At 46.2% G+C, this 17,454-nt stretch overlaps 1 long non-coding RNA gene across 1 annotated transcript in view; it reads left to right on the top strand.

Annotated features, from left to right (window-relative positions):
* Positions 1-13,310, top strand: part of LOC113193894 (uncharacterized) — a 29,658-nt gene extending 16,348 nt beyond the window's left edge. The window contains exons 3-4 of the long non-coding RNA XR_003302201.2: positions 9,605-9,893; positions 13,204-13,310. This is a non-coding gene — a long non-coding RNA (uncharacterized LOC113193894). The remainder of the gene's footprint in view (positions 1-9,604; positions 9,894-13,203) is intronic.
* Positions 13,311-17,454: the final 4,144 nt, after the last annotated feature.

Genomic DNA, 17,454 nt, shown 5'->3' with positions numbered 1-17,454 from the left:
TCAGTCATGTAAAGGAACACAGTCCCCATCCAGTGGAACAAGACTCATGCTTATAAAAGTAGGCCAGCTTTGAGGGAGATATGACCCTGCTGAAAGGTGGCCATGTCCTCAGAGGGACACAACAAGTGGATTCACCAAAGCCTGGCTGCCTTGAAAGTTGCTGGGGTCCCCGGTGGGAATGGGAAGCATTCAGACTCCTCTTGGTGTGGATCCAAGCCTGTGGCCTCCCAGACGAGCCTCCCCAGTGCCTGCCTGACCTTTTACCTGGAGGATGGAGGTTTGTCCAGGCACTGGAGCTGGAGGGCTCCCTTGGGGATATAGAAGTTAACCCCATAGCTTGGTTCCCACACGGGTCTCCCCTCTCACAATCTGTCCCCTTATTTATCAATTTTTGGAGATTTTTTTTTAACCAATGAAATCTGTCCATCATACCTCAGTTAAGCTAAAAAAAAAATTGATAATGAAGAAAGAGCTAAAGACGAAGGAATTGATAGGTCACAGAGTGCTAGAGCCAAGATTTGAACCCGAGCTTTCTGATGGTCCAAATGGTGGTCTTCACCACTACACTCCATTGCCTTCCAGAAAGATGGGAAATCGTCATGAGGTAATGTGAAGTGAATAAGGAAGAATGTCAAAATATATCTCTATGAATCTATGGTGATATTTATAGATGCATAGAAAAATATGGAAGAAAGTAGACCACAATGTGTATTGGGGTTACCCCTGGAATGTTTGAAACAAACATCAGTCAGAACTCTCGGGTCCCCTTATTCCTGGTTCTCTTGAGGCCATTGAGAACCTGTAGCAGGCATTGTGTCTCTCTATGTGACCAAGAAGGGCATTTTCTAGTTTGTAAAATCCCTGTCGTTTGATTCTTGAGTGGGGGCAAATGTCACTTGGGGAGCTTGGAAATGTCCTTCTCTAAGGAGAAAGGGGATGTGTCATTGCTATAGTTTAGATCTTTAATGTCCCCCAAAGCCCATGTGTTCAAGGTTTGGTCTCCAGGGTGGTGCTGTGGGAGGTGGTGGAATCTTAAGCTGAAGGACATAGTGGGAGGCTTTTGGGTTATCAGGGGGCATGTTCTTGAAGGGGAACGGGCTAACCCAACCCCTTCCTCTTTTTTTTTTCTTTTGTTTCCTGGCCATGAGGGGAGTGGCTTTTGTCTGCAACCAGCTTGTACCCTGACATGGTGCCTCACCACAGGTCTCACCCTCCTGGGGGCTAACCAGTCCTGGTTTGGCATCTACAAAATGGTGAGCCAAAATAAACTTTTTTTGTTTATAAGTTGACTGTCTCAGGTATTTGTTACAGGGATGGAAAGCTGACGAACACAGTTATTCTGACTCATTTCATGGTTTCCTTATCCTTTCCGTGAGTACAGTACCAGGATGGCATGGTGGGCAAGAGTGCCACTCTGAGCTGTGTGTGACCGTGGACATGTTACTCAACCTCTTCCTGCCTTGATTTATTCGTCTCTGAAGTGGGAGAGAGTTATAGCACTGACCTCACAGGGTTTCATAAGGTAAAATGAGTCAACACAATTAAGACGCCAGGCCTACGAAGTCCTCAACCCATGTTAGTTATTCTTATGTGGGAAAGCCTGGAAGAGTCATCGGCTCCGGGTAGTTGTGTAAGTTACGAGAATTTAAGGGAGGGCCTCCTTCCCCAGGTGCAGTGAGGATCGCAGCCAAGCACAGGCTTTGCCTCCTTCACTTGTGTTTCTTCCCCATCCAATTTACCTTGGCACAAAGGGATAATTCATGGGAATGTTCACATCCTGGTCCTTGACATAAATCTTCCTTCCCAGGGCTCATGGTGACAGCTCCCCAGGTCTCCTGGACTTTCTTCTCTGAGCTTCCCATTCATGTTGTCCTTGCAGAGAAAGACCTTGGTGTGCCTGCCTTTCTCTGAAGCCATCCTTCTTGGGATGAGGGTGGGCAGGGGCAAGGAATGGGGTGCCTGAAGAAGGAGGAGGTGGGAGAAAGATCGTCTGGGGTCAGAACATGACCTTGAGCTCCAGGCTTGCACCGTAGAATCACAGAGTAGCTACGCTCCTCCCAACAGGGCTGCCCCATGCCTCTGGGGAAGGCAGGGAAGGCTGTCTCCTTCATGGGTCTAGAATGAACCTGGCCCTGGTCCCGGGGAGGAAGGGAGTGATGACGTGTGAAGCTCATTTTTTGGTTTGATTTTTTTTTTCTCTCAAGTACCACCTTCTCTTCCTTTGACCAAATAAGTCCACGCTGCTTAGCCATTTGCATCCATTCCCAGCCCTCGTAATCTATCCGATGAGCTGGTGCAAACAACTCTTTCTTTGGGATTCTATCCGAAGCTCAGGTTCTCAGTTGGGATCCCCGGGAATGGGACAAGGATTCTATTTCCTTCCCAAACGTTTAGACTTTGGGTCACAAGCCTCAGGGAAAAAGAAACAAGCCTCTAGGAAATGTTCTTCGATTCAGAATGGAAGTGAAGTTTCCTCATTCACTTATGGCATTCATTTAGCTATTCATTCATTTGAGAAATTATTATTATTGTACTGGGGATTGAACCCAGTGCTTTGTCACAGAACTACATCTCCAACCGTTTTTAATTTTTGAGTCAGGTCTCGTTAAGTTGCCCTGGTTGGCTTTGAACTTGCAATCTTCCTGCCTCAGCCTCCCAAGTAACTGGGATCGGAGGCATGAGCTACAGTGTCTGGCTTTATTGATTCTTTTAGATGTGGCCCTTCAAACTTGTTCTTCAAACAGCAGAGCTCCTGCGTATGTAATAGGTCTTAGTGAAACCCAATAGATATGTGTTGAAACTGATGTTCATAGAGTTTCAGTGACTGGTCTACAGCACCCACTCTAGCAATTGGGGTGCTGGCTAGTACCCAGATATTTTCATTTCTAACCCTTGGGTCAAATATGTCCTAGTTATTGGGTGCCTTTATAGTGAAGGAGAGGAGGTTCTAAATTTACAAATCAGTTCTGTTCCAAAAGTGCATTTCAAAGTCAGTTGTCTAGAACTTGGAAAATATTTTCTTATAAAAACAGAGGTGCAGATGGTGGCTAGCTTCCCAGACCAGCCTACCAAGGCCCATTTAATCCACAGTGTACTGGAATTATGGAACTAATGGTTGTCTATCAGCTTTGCTTTACTAACAGGACTGCACAATGGGTGTCTTTAGTACTGACAAGATGGTAACCTCACCTGCGGGGAATTCAACGTCCTGCCCGCCCTACGCTTGGGAAACACAGGAACTGGAAAGTGAGCAAAAGTGGCCTTTCCATACGGAGAAGAGGTATCTCCAATTTTTCTTGATCTCAATACAGCGTAAACTTCACGAAGGAAGGGGCCTTCTTTTTTGGTTTTTGTTTCCTGCTGTATCCCCAGCACATAGTGGCACATAGTAGGTGCTTGATAAATAGTTCTTACGTGGACCAAAGTGTGAACTTCTGCTGGCTTTGTCAAGGAAGGGACCCTCTGGCTTAGAATGTAGTTACAATTATGTAGCATGTAGTTCTAGCAGGTCTGTTTGTTTTGTTTGCAGGCCTCTTGTATTTAGAAAAAACACATTAAAGGCTGAGGTAGACAGATCACACTGACAGCAGGGAGAGGTGACCCGCATCGGGGAGGAGGCAGAAACACTCTGAAGGGGAGCACAGGAACTTTAACAGCACAGCAGCCTGGGACCGTCCAGCTCAGTAATCCTGGGAGTCATTATTGTAAAATAAACATGAGTTAGTGCTCTCTAATTAATCACCCCTATTTAAGGATATAGGAGAGTCTGGATGGAAATTGTAGGAAGCTTAATAAAAAGTTATGTTTCTTAAAGAAATAAACTCTTTTGTTATCTGGAAAACCATTTTAGATCTTGAAGCAATGGCTCTTCAAGTTCCCAGTACCCAAATGCTCTGGTCTATAATATTAGAAATTCTGGCTGTGATGTTTTAGTTATTAAAGGCTCGTCTGGGCTTTTGTGGAGCTCTCAGATTTTTCTTATGACAAACATAATTGGGTAACAAGTGACAAATCCTTCCTTTAAAAGCAGAGAAAATACTGAAAGTGGCAGTTATGGACAGCTGTGTATCCAAGGTGGCTCAGTGTAGTCTTGTTGGAGCCCAGGTAGGGGGAGAAGATGAGGCAGTAGTCATCTGTGTGTATGTTTGAGAGAATTTTGCATGAAGTTAGATCTGCCTTGAAATATAGGCTCTTCTACTTAGTAACTGTGTGCCCTTGGCTAAGACTTTAACCACTCTGAGCCTTGGTTTTCTCTCCCTCAAAGAAGTAATGCTTTCCTAATAGGGTTGTGGGGTTTGACTGAACTAGTCTGTTCAGTGATTGTTGCATAAAGTGTCTCCAAATATAATCCTCTTTTCCTATTTCCTGGACACACCCTTCTCCCACTTCTGTTGTTGAATATAGATGTGTGTGTGTGTGTGTGTGTATCTCTGTCATTCAACAATTCTTTTCTCCAGCAACACTCCTCATTCCCTGGACTGCTCCTTGTTGATGGGCGACTGGGTAGAAGAACCTAGTCTAAGGATGCTTTGCAAATTTCAGGTAAATATTTGGCTACTCTATTTTAGGTGACGGTTTGAGGCTGAGCACCAGCGATGGAGCATTGTTTCTATGGACAAACGTGCTTTGCACACATCCTTGTCCATTCAGGATGCTATAATAAAAATACTAAAGACCAGGTGGCATAAACAAACATCAGCAATTCTGGGGGCTGGGGCATCCAAGGTCAGGGTGTCTATAGAATTGGATGAAGGTCTACTCCCTGGTCTTTTTTTTTTTTTTGTGTGTGGTGCTGGGAATTGAACCCAGGGCTTTGTGTATGTGAAACAAGCACTCTACCAACTGAGCTATATCCCTAGTCCCCTGGTCATCCTTTTGCTGAGTCCTCATATGGCAGAAGGTGTGAGGCTTTCTTGGGTCTCTTTTTATAAGGGCACTAATCCCATTGGCAATGGCTCCACCTCAGTCTGTTCACCTCCCAGAGGGCCCTTGTCCAAATACTATCACATTTGAGGATCAGGTTTTAAGATATGAATTTGATGGTGGGTAAATATTTTTTGTGGTGGCCTAGAAGAAGTAAAGTGAGGCATACTCCCTGTCTCCCTACCCCTTTTCCTTGACCAGTGTATCCATGAAGCCGTGGCCCACAGGAGTCAGTTCTGTGAGCAGAGTTCTCTTTGACAAGTCTGTTGCATGCTGTTGCAGGGGGTGGGGGTGGCACTGGCCAAAAATTTCTTAACCTTCACTATTGGACCAGTTTTGGGGGTTGTAGTGAAATGTTATTGTGAATGACCCAGATCCCCCTGGGGACAAAGGCACTTGTTCTCCTTGCTGCTGGAAGTGTTGCTACTGATGAGACATGACTTAGACCCTCCCCAGACATTGCCTGTAATGGAAGGGCTCTGTCTCACCCAAGGTTTGGCCCCTTCTCAGAGGCAGCTGATTATCCAATGTCTGCGCAATGTGCTCTAGAAGGATCTGGTCCCCTGTGTCCATGTGGGACCTCTCCGAAGGTCAGTCTAGCTCTGGCACTCTGTGGAATTGGCTAAGGCTTCTGTTGCAGCCACATGGCTGTTGATCAACTTCAGATCAACCCTGATTCCTTTACTCTCAAAATCACATCCCAATAAGTCACCTGTAAGCAAACCTCCATTCCAAAGTCTGCTTCGGAGGCAAATGGACCTATAATATTGGATATGGGAAAGGGGCCAGGAAATAGATATTAAAATGGGATCTGGGAGCCGGATTACCTACCAGCCAATGTGCAGTGAGGATCCTGACTCTGGTGGTAGGTGAAGCCCTAACAGAAACTGGTTCCATTTGTTTAAACTGTCCCTGGTGGTGGGGCAGGGTGGGCTACTGATGGAAGTATTCTGGCAGGTATAATATCTCAGGTACTCAGAGGAGTTTTGGGGGGAGTAGTAATTATAAGGACTAAGGAAACATAACTGTTGATGTCTTAAAGAAGGAAATAAAAGACTAAAGGTAATTAGTCACCAACTTACCACCAAGGGCCTCCTTGGAAGCATAAAAAGAGAATTTTATTGCCTAAAGTTGGAGGGCAGAAAGAGGTAAGGGTTAGGCCTGTGACCTAAATGTCAGGATAGCAGAGTTACAGAGAAGCTGAGTTCTCAATCCCACTAAGTCATGCTAAAATCAGGACTAATCAGGCTAATTGGAAATGAATGGGCCCTGAGATTGGGAATGGGGACATTTGGGCTGATACACTAAAAACTGAATCTCAGGTTTCTCAGAACCATCTGGACCTGCAGAGCCAACCCTTTCCCTCTTACAGACTGACATTCCTCCCTTGCTGGAAGATGGTGCAGGTGCCTGTGTCTTGCCAGAGAAAGTGTATACCCCTCAGGATTTAACTGTCCTTTTCCTTCCTGGACACCAGCCTAGTAACTAGGGACAAGTCACAACTGGTCATAGCCGCATTGGGCCTGCCAAGGAGGCAAGGGACGCTATTTCAAGTGATTTGCAAGACCATATGCATCTCCAGAGCTGGGAGATATGTGTGGGGCTGCATTCTGAGGGTGCTAGATCAAAGGTTGTAAAAATAAATGGAATGAGAATTTTGTTTTTCAATTTTGCTTTGCTATGGGAGCATTATTTTTTACCTTTTAAAATTCTTTTTAGATATACATGTCATTAGAGTGTATTTTATATATACCTGGAGTGTAACTTACTCTAATTAGGATGTGGGAGCATTCTTATCTAGGATTTACCCATATGACAAGGTAGACTACCCTGGTACTGAGCTAGCTTGCTGCCAGAGTGAATCTTGAAAGCTTAGAGAAATGAAGGTCTAAATACTATGTGAAGTGGAAGTTCTAGAAACCCATGGCAGTCAGTGTGAGAAGAGTTCAAAAGGCTTACAGAGGGGGGTACGCTATATTGATCTACCACGCAAGCCTGAATCCCGCTACTGCCTACCTCCTAAGAGAGACCCCGGAGTCCCCCCACATTTACCAAAGTGATAAGAACCATATTTTTGACACCAGTGTCATGAAGAAGCTCAGTGGTGACTGTCCTCTGTGGGCTAGGACTAACAATATAGGATATTCTGTTATAGAATTTTACTCTCTTATAGCAGTAGGGATGGTAGAGTCCACGAATAAGAGGGGCCAGGTGATGTCACTTAATAACCAGAAACAGAGTAGGCACAGTCATCATGAGGAGCAGGGTCAAAACTCAGAGGGGGCCCTGACTTGCAGAGAGCTGTGAACATAGTACAGCATGGTACTGGGGGCATATAGCTGGGAAGGTAATTTGGGTACTGCAGAATCTCTATATCCCAAAGAAGTTCAGGATGAATACTCAGGAGACTGAGACAAGTCACCGTAATGAAAGTTATGATTCCTTGCCTGGTTCCTAGACTTGAGCCAGTAATTAGACCCATCAACAGAAAGATAGGCCAGGTCTCCAGAGGAAAAGACCTTGCAAAACCATAGCAAACATAATAGCGTAATTTCTTCAATTCTTCCTCATGGGGGTATATGACCATTTACTTGGGTCTCCATAATTTGGAGAGAACAGAATACCTAATGACTTTTGGACACAGGGTTTGAGTTGACCTTGACACCCAGGAAATTAAAGGATGAGTACAGTCTTACTAAGTTTGGTTTCTAATGGATCCACTGGGTCCTCCAAGTGCTCCACTACCCCATCCAGTGATTGTTTCCCTGTTCCCTGAATGTGTAACTGGAATCGACTTGCTATTTGGCAGGATCATAACTTTGTTCCCTTTAGCATGTTGGGTTAGAGCTATTGGAATGGGAATTGACAAGTGGCCTCAGAATCTCCCCCCCCCCCCAGTATTGCATCCTAAGGAGAGGGAAATGGCAGAAACGAGTGCTATTTTTAAAGACCTGAAAGATGCAGGGGTTGTTGTTTTTATCCTATCTTCATTTAGCTCACGAGTCTGGCCCCTACAAAACCCAGATGGGTCCTGGAGGATGACTGTGAACTACCACTCAACCAAGTGGGACCCCATTTGCAACTGCTTCTCTAGATGCAGTATCATTGCTTGACAGATTAGCATGGCCTTAGGCACAGGGGATGTGGCCATTGATCTGGTGAATGCATTTTTCCCCCTTACCTAACAAGAAGGAGACTCAAAGCAGTTCACATTACATGAGGTGAGCAACAGAATACATTTATGACCTGGCCTAGGGCTCTATGAGTTCTTTTACTCTCTGTTATAATAATGGCTGAGGGGATTGGAGCCATCTAGACATTTCATAGAATGTCATATTGGTCACTGTTTTTTTTTTTTTTTCTTTTGTACTAGGGATTGAACCCAGGGGTGCTTAACTACTGAGCTATATCCACAGCCCTTTTTAATTTTGAGATAGGGTCTTACTAGATTGCTTAGGGCCTCACTAAATTGCTGAGGCTAGCCTTAAACTCACAATCCTCCTGCCTCAGCCTCCTTAGGCACTGGGATTACAGGTCTGTCCCACCATGCCTGCCTTGGTTACTGAAATGATGCCACTTTGATAAGCATAGTGGGGCTTATAGGAAATGGCAAGTATACAGGAAGAATTGATAAGATGCATACAACAATAGACCATGGGAGATACACTCAACAAATATTCCAGTGCTTATTATATTAATGAAGTTTTAAGGGATCCTGTGGTCTGGATCATGCTGGGACATCCCCTTCAAACTAAAAGACATTCTCCATTCTCTACCACCAAGACATAAGCACAACACCTCAGGTCTCTTGAGGCAGTAGGCCTCACATTCGGGATCACAGCTCTGATCCATTGACCTACTGATGTGGATGATTTTCAGTTTGGAGGGGAACCCAGGGCAGAAAGTGGTTATACATAAAGTTCAAGGTAAAAGAATCCCAGCTTCCTGGGTTATAGACCTGACTGATGGACTTCATGATATTAGAGGAACTTAAGGAGTGAAAAGTTACCATTCTCCTAATAGGACAGACACAATAGAAATCCCTAGGGATCTGGAGAAAACCATGCTGTCTTCACCTCTTAAAAGAGCTCTTGGTGTTGGTACCAGGTCCATGTAGAGGCAGAACCTGGCCATCAGGAGCTGAGTTCTCTTCTCTCAGACACACCAAGGTCCAAGAACAATCCCAAGTAAGATGGAAGTGGGATACCTGTGTGCAGGCACTAGTGCCAGAAGACACAAGTAAGCTGTTTGGACAGGTAGCTCAGACTCCTGTGTCATCTGCTGTTGTTGCACAGGTGACCCTGCCTCCACCAGAATACTATCAGTTTATTCTTGGGAGGGAGCACCCACTTGCAAGACACTGAGCAACGTCTTCTATGAGAAAGGACAATCCGAAGGCTAGCAGAGGGTGATTCACCAGTGTGGTATTCTGTGTAACACTGCTTGGGCCAAGGGACCCGCTTTATAGTGAAGGACAATTGCAGTGGATATGTGACCGTGATGTCAACTGGTCACATATCACATCACCCAGAAGATGTTGGCTGGATAAACAGATGGGACTACCTTCTTCACAGGCATAGCTCAGGTGCCAGTGGAGAGGATGCTCTTTGAAGATAAGGTATATCCTCCAGGATGCATCATGGATCCTCAGTTGGTGACTTATGTGGTTTGTCTCCAACAGGTACAATGTGCTGGACCAGGAGAAGCCATCCTGATTACTCTCACCAGCTGTGATCCAGTTGGGGAAAATGCTTCTTCCTAAAGGTTATGTGAGACCAAAGTTTGCTTCTTAGAGGGGAATGCTTCTAACTGAAAACAAAGCAAGAATTCCATCTAGCTCTTGCCATGACAACTGGTTGGTCACCTTAGATTGACAGGTATCTCAGACTCCTTGACCTTGCCAAGAGAAGAGAAAGCCAGGACAGAAGTCACCAGTTGTTAGGTGTCATTGATCTCATTCATTGGGAGAGGTAAGGCTGCTGACATGCAGTAAGAGGCGAGGTGCCGCAGACTGGCTGGGCACAATTCAGGAGCCACTTGTCAAAAGAAACTAACTTTATTTTTAGAACCACACGCCAAACAAAACAGCTCCTCAGGAAAAACCCTCAGAGCCCAACTGCCACCACCGGCTTCCCACAAGCCTCTCACCCCAACACAAGCCTCTCTCCACCTCCCACTATCCTCCTGCTCTTGAGGCCAATTGGCTGAGTCACGTGGGCGGAACCAAAAAAGTCCCCCAATGAGCAGCTCCGTGGTCTGAAAGGGCAGGGAAATAGCCCAATGAGCATCACCGCAGAGGAGCCAATCAGCTAGATGTTGCTGGGGCTGCTGTGAGCCAATCATCAGCTGGCAGCTGGAAGTTTGCTGGGGCCCCTTTGTCTGTGGCTCTCAACAGCGAGGAAGAATGTGATTGTCACTGAGGTATCTTTTGAAATTCCCACGTCCAATTTTAAATTGTGATTTTTTTTTTTTTTTTTTTAGGAATTGAATTCAGTGATGCTCAAGCACTGAGCCACATCCCTAGCGCCCCCCCCCCCCCTTATTTTCTATTTGAGACAAGGTCTCACTAAGTTGCTTAGGGCCTTACTAAGTTGCTGAGGCTAGCCTTGAACCTGAGATCCTTCTGCCTCAGCCTCCCAAGTTGCTGGGATTACCAGCATGCACCACCATGCCCTTATGTCCAGTTTTGATGGCCAGTGGACAAGTACAACAGCTATATTCTGGGGAGGCTTGGTGACCTGATGAAGGATGAGGATCTGGACCAGCTCACCAAGTAAGCCACCTATGCCAGTAAAAGTGGTAATGGAGGGTGAAGGAATCTAGACTGGGCAGCTCCTAGGCCAGTTTTAGCAGTAGGGGTGGAGTCTCTCTCAGAAAGGAGACCAGTCAGAACCAGGAGGAGCTATTCCAGGATGGGGTGCTTTATAGTAAGTAAATGAATCCTAAAAACATAACTGGTGGTCTGTAGGTCTGATATGGTCTACCTTCCGATGCCTCCTTCAGAACTCACAGCATTTAGCACACTCTAATATAAAGAACGGTTGACAAGGGGGCTTCTTTCTGGAGGTGAATGTGGCCCTTAATTCATAAGGATGTAAATGCCATAAGAATATAGATTCCATGGGGCTAGGGATTCTTGTTTCATTCTTCTCTTGCTGGAGCCTAAGAGGGTGCTGGGTCCAGCGTAAGCATTTGGTCATCATTTGTCGGGTGAACAATTGTTTATTACCTTTAGCCCTGTCCAGCTTGTAGCCTGTGCCTAGTTGTTGAAGGACCATGTTTTCAAGGAGGGAAGTTTGCCATCTTAGGTAATCCTTGTTATGTGGAATTTCAGGTACTGTATTAGAGGGATAGCTTTGATGCTGGAAAGTCCCTCTAGGTCATGTTCAAATTATCATACCTATATGCACACACACACACACACACACACACACACACACACACACACACAGTGATTCTGAAACATCCTTCTAAATTCTTTGTGAATATGGAGGCCCAAGGAAACCAGTTCTTGTCAAGCTGTTTCCATATTTCCCTTCCCTAGGAGGATCAGCCCCATTGAGACGAAGTGTCGGATCCTGTGCCTCCATCTCTCCCATTTGGGCCCCAGGCCCTCACCTCCAGAGCTGGCACACCATCAGACCAAGTTGTTCCCATAAAGGCGCAAAACTTGAGACTTAAATTGGATTTGCCTGTGGCTTTGTGCTGTTCATGTCCCTCCCTCCTTTGGTTTTGATTTATCGTTTTAATCAGTCATAGTCAATCATTCCCTCTCCGTCTTGCTCACCATAAACACAACCTCTTGCCAAAAAAATTATGACTGTATTAAATGATTTTATTACAGTAAACTGCAGATTGTACAGTGTAAACACAGGTGCCGCTCAAACTCCACACCCTCCAGCTCTGTCCAGACCAGCACTGGTGCCGGGGAGGGCCGGGAGGTGCCCGGGCCTGCGGGAGGGAGTGCCGCTGGCAGTCAGAGGATCAGGAGGTCCTTCGGTTCAGCCCTTTGCCATAGAGATGAAGAAACTCAGTCTCTGGCTGGTGAAGCCACAGGTCTCAGAAGGCTGAAAGGTCACACAGATGTCTAATGTCACACAGCTGTCCAATGACAGAGCTAGAGTCAGATCTGGGGTCATCTGATGTTGGAGACCCTTTGCAAGACACCTTTCCTTTATGCTTTATCTTCTCCCTTTCCAGCGTCATTTTAGGCTCTGATTTATTTATTTAGTACCAGGGATTGAACCCAGGGGCGCTTTACCACTGAGCCACATCCCCAGCTCTTTTTTATATTTTATTTAGACACAAGATCTGTCTGAATTGCTTAGGGCTTTGCTAAGTTGCTGAGCCTGGCCTTGAACCTGAGATCCTTCTGCCTCAGCCTCCTGACCCACTGGGATTATAGGTATGGGCCACTGTGCCCAGCTGAGTTTGATATTATAATTCTCTTACACACACACACACACACACACACACACACACACACACATACACACGAACTGTGGGTCTTATGCTTGCTTTTTGTCTCAGCACTGGGGGAAATGTGAATTCAGGATAAAGAACAAGTAGCTCTTCTTTCCCCTCAATCATGGATGGCAGAGATGGGGACTCCCCATTCTCCAAGCCATTGTTCTGGGGACAGAGATGGGGAAGTCCCAAAGGAGGCTCTTCTGGGATGAGGCCCTGGGGAAGCAGCCCAGACCAGCGCCTTCTGGCTGGTGAGTAGGAGAGCTTTGTCCTGGGATGGCCGCGCCACTCTTGAAGCTTGGAACCCTGTGTTGCCAAAGTAGCTTGCCCAATAGTGCTGGAGCCATGGAGCTTAGTTTCTTTTGGTGTAGATACAAGAGTAGAGAAGACCAAGACATTTTGAGGGGTCATTTCTTCAGGAGGGGTCTACTCTAAAGATATTGTTATTAAGCATGAGAAACGCATTTTCTAAACAGGTGATTTATCAGGTCGAGGGGGACTCTTAGGGTACTCCAAAGATGGGACTATTTGGACAATCCATTGAAGATGTCACCTCCTCACTGGGAGCTTTCTTAGCCTAAACTCTCCAGCCCTTTGGGAATCAGTGTGCGTACACACACACACACAACATATATACATAACATATACACATGTATAGTTTAGTCTTCACATCTGCTCTTTCCCCCCCTTCCTGTTTGTTTTTTGGTTTTGGCACATCTAGGCCTCTGTAGTAAACAGATCCAATATTTACCAAGCAGCTCCAAAGGTTACATTTGCTTCCAAAGTTTTTAATTCCTCCTCCTTTTGGATAAGTTTCAGCTCCAGAGAGAAGCTGTTTTTGCTGAGCCTGGGCTGCAGGAGAGAGGCAGGAACACAGACCCATCTGTTGAAGATTGGAACATAAATAGCCCCCTTTAAAAATAAATCTCCGCTTTTAACTTTGTAGATAAAAATATCTGAATAAAGGACAATTCTTAATCTCCACCTTCTCCCCTGCTTGACTCAAGCGTTTCTAAGTGGAGGGTTTTTTTTTTTCTCTTCTCCTTTTACAGGTTTCATTTTGGCTTTGATTCTAGTGAGTTTACTGACAGATTACTTCATTTTAACTATATGGCTTTTCTGTCTAGGGGGAGGTATATTTCTAAGTATCATATTTATCAAAAGAGCTCTGCAAAACAAGGGCCAGAATTACTCTTTTGATGGTTCCCCCTCTAACTACAACCACAATAAATTTTGTGAGAAAGAATGCTCAACTGGGGACCTTTTATGTTAAAGCCGAGAACCGGGGTTCAGACGTTGTCACTTTCAAACCTCCACCCGTTGGGCTGTTTTTTTGGTTTTTTTTTTTTCCTTCTTCTCCTCTCCCTGGCCAGAAATCTCACATCTGGTCTCACTTGCAAGGCTGGTCCTGGGCTCCCAGGGGCTCCATATTTTTCCTCCTATAACTTTAAATCAGAGGAGCATTTCAGTAAATCACAGGGAACACTTATTTATTGGACATAGTTTTGGGTCTCTTAAAGCATGGAAAATAAATTTAATGGAGCGTTCGGAGCATTTCTCCAATCTTTTGAGGGATTACTTGGGGAATTTGTCAACTGCGCCAAGCCCAGCAGCCTGATCCAGAGAGATGGGAAGGAAATGATGGGAGAATCTTCTCCGAGGACCCAGGTGGATCCTAAATCACCCCAAGAAAGATTAATATAGGAGGACCAGTTGCCAGCAAGGTTGATCGGCAGCCTGGCCATCTATTTAATAAACTATCATTTCAGCTGGAGGGTGACTTTAATCTGAATTACATTTTGTTTTTGTCATCCACTCTTGCCAAGTAATTTATGGCATACCAGAGCGTGCTTTTTAACCTCAAACAGCAAAGGAGGGAGGTAAAAAAAAAGGGGGGGGAATGGGGCAGGAACAAAGACAGATAATAAAATAAAAAGAGGGAAGAGAGCAGCTCCAGGAGGCTGTGAAAACCTGGAGGTCAATGGAGGAGCAGGGTAGAGCTGACAATTGGAGAGAGGGATGGATGGAGAGAGGGACTGCCCCAGACAGGGGTAGGTGGAGGCTGCTGCTGGGCAGGCAAGCTTTCATTCTTGGTGACCTTGAACTAGAAATGAAGGTGGGTGGGGTGGGTCTTTCTTCTTTGAGGGAAATGAGTGAGGGTGATTTTGGGGGGGCTTGTGGGATCAGTGGCCTTGCAGGTTAGGGGAGCAGGAGTGCTGGCTTAGCAGAGGAAGATGGGAGGCTTCTGAGGTGACCCTGGGCAGGTGTGCTGCTCCTTCAGGTTGGAGCTGCTGGGAGAACAAAGGGTTGTTCATGAGGGCGGACAGGCTTTGTTTTTGGAAGCAGAGCCACAGTGACGTTATTGTGGTCATTATGAGCCCACCATGCCCCTTTTCTGAAATTGTGGGTCTGGAGGTTCTGATTTGTCTTTGTCCTAATCTTGGTGATTCTTCACCAAGAAGAGGAAAGGGATTTTTGTTTTTAGGTCCAAATGGGTAAAGTGAGGCACAAGGTAAGCAGGAGCAAAAGCTGAGGGATCTCCTTAAGCCACAGGGGTGCTGCAGGGGGCCAGGGACACAGGTGTGCTCACCTCTCCCGCTTTGGTGTCCTGCGGATGAGGGCTGAAGAGCTTCCTGCTCTTTATTTCCGTTTTCTTGGAGCTTCTTTGATGTCCTGGGGAGAGGCCTTTCTGCTCTGATTTCCTTGTTCTCCCACGTGAGCTCCTACCAACCCTTCTCTGCTTCTTCACTCTGTCTTTTCAGCCTAGTCAAACCAGTCCTTGCCTGGCACCTCCCTGGATGGCCACGGACAAGGGCCTTGGTGTCGGGGAACTCGTAGGGACCACTGGGGTGGTAGCTGCGGGAATGAGAGGAGGGTCAGGGGGGAGATAGGAAGACCAGAAAGTGCTGGGCCAGGTGAACTCTGCAGTGGTCGCTGCTCAATCCAGACTCCAAACAGAGTGCGAGTGAAGACCTCTGTCTGCCCACAGGCTTCCGTGGGGTGAATTTAGATGTGGGAGGTGTGGGCGTGGAGGAAATGTTCTGGGGTTTGGGAAATTATAGGAGCAGGGCTTCATGGTGAGCACGTGCCAAAATGCTGACCTTCAAGTGACCTCTCACTGGCTCTGCATGGCTTTTCCTGTTTGCTTAGGGTCCTCCATGATCTGAGCTTCATCCAAGTTCTCAGCCTCCCCTTTCCTTATAGTCCCACGAACACTCTGGACTCTGAAGTTTACCTTCTTCCTTCTGCTTTGATGGTTCTTCTCTTCTTGTCCATCCTTCCTAGTTTTACCCACACTTCAAGTTTGAGACCAAGTTTTATTTTTTCCTAGAACATGTCCCTGATCACTTTGTTCTTTGTGACCAACTGATGAACTGATGGCCTCTACCATACTCTTTAGCATGAAGGTGAATCTGGTCTCTTATTGCCCCTGTCGAGTTCCTAGTTCCCTCTCTGTCTCATCTCCTCACTGGTAAGTGAAGGGCTGTGAGGGATGATCTCTTTAAGGTCCTTTGCAGCTATAATGTCCTTAGAGCCTATGTCTCGCCCACCTCCTGTATCTTTTTCTCATATGAAACCTCACAATATTCTAGTCCAGGACTGGGCTCTGAGAGGGTATTCCACAAGTATTTTAGTTTACCCCTTCTGCATGTGTCTTTTTTCCTACTGGCAGTGGAAAGAATAGGAGTAGCTTAGGTGCCTTGGGAGCCTTGTCCTATAGTTGAGCCCAAAGAAAGCAATTGTGCATATAGTAAAAAATTGCCCTGATTTCTTCACTCCCAGTATATTCTGTTTTGGGGAATTTACTTGGGGGAAAGCTCAACTAAAGGGCTGGGGAGCTCCTTTGCAGAACATACATTTTATAGCACAATAGAAAAAAGTTCCCAACTTGATTCAGACCTGGGTTTGACCACTTCCTGCTCCCAAGACTCAGGCAAGTCACTTGGCCTGCGAATCTTACACGTTCATCTCTAGAACAATGGTTCCAATACCTGCCTGTTGGATCTCCAAGGACTGTTGTGGGAATAAAAAGGTGAGATGACTTGGGAAAACAGTTCTGTGAACTGTGAAGCTAATCGTAGCAGGTGTGAAGTGGCCAAGGAGGTATGAAGCGAGCACCCAACCTCTTAACACTAACAAATAAAAGCCAAGACAACAAGAAAAAGAGGACACGGAAGGGCTCTCCCTCCCTCTCTCACCGCTGGACAAAGCACCACTTCTCTGGATAATATTCTGTAGAAATGCTCCCCCCTCACCCGCAGGGAGGGAATAAAAAAAAAAAAGACAGAAAAGAAAGTCAAGCGAGAAGGAACATACTGGTATATTCTGAAAGTTGACTCTGGGAGGAGAGGAAAACATGAGCAAACAAAAGCTGTCACTCACTGGCAAGCTGCTTCCCCTGAGGAATAATCTCTGTGAAGAAAAATTAAAGATATGAACGTAGCCTTGAGCAGGCGTGCAGACCCTGGCTGTGGCTGGTAACTTGGGAACCTCTGGGGCGTGGCCTTCCCTCCCAGTCTTGGGGTTTTACGAGCTCTGAGGGGTTGAGAAAGGGGGCAGAGTTCGTCTTCTGTCCTCCAAGGGGGCAGCGTCTTCCTGTCCCCCACAGTCCCTGCAATTTGCCTGAACAGGCGTGCCTGGCAGTTCCATGGTCCAGGCCTGGACCCCAGGTGGCCGTGTCATGGCCGCAACCTGGACCCTGCGTAGAGCCCTACCCACCCTTGGCCTTTCTTACGCACTCACACCTCTCTTCTCTTCATCCTGTTCCAACTTCCCTCTCTTCCCACATCCATCCGCCTTGCCTTGTCAATTTTCACCCCCATGAATCACAAGTTGGAGGGCCCCTGGAAGCTGGCAACTGGGGCTCCAGCCTTCTAGAAACCTGTTTGTGTGCAAACAGACAAAGGGCTCCCCCCCCCCTCCATGCACACACCATCCCGACTTTCCAAGACGATGATTGAGTTTTTCCCCTGTTCTGCTTGATATTTCTGCCAAAGCAAGAAAAATCCTCGTTGAAGTCTAGCAGGAAATCCAATAAAAATTCTTCAAAAGATGGGCTTGACA

This window comes from Urocitellus parryii, chromosome 14 (assembly GCF_045843805.1).
Source record: "Urocitellus parryii isolate mUroPar1 chromosome 14, mUroPar1.hap1, whole genome shotgun sequence".
In the NCBI taxonomy this organism is placed as follows: Eukaryota; Metazoa; Chordata; class Mammalia; order Rodentia; family Sciuridae; genus Urocitellus; species Urocitellus parryii.
This window is presented reverse-complemented; position numbering and strand designations above follow the sequence as displayed.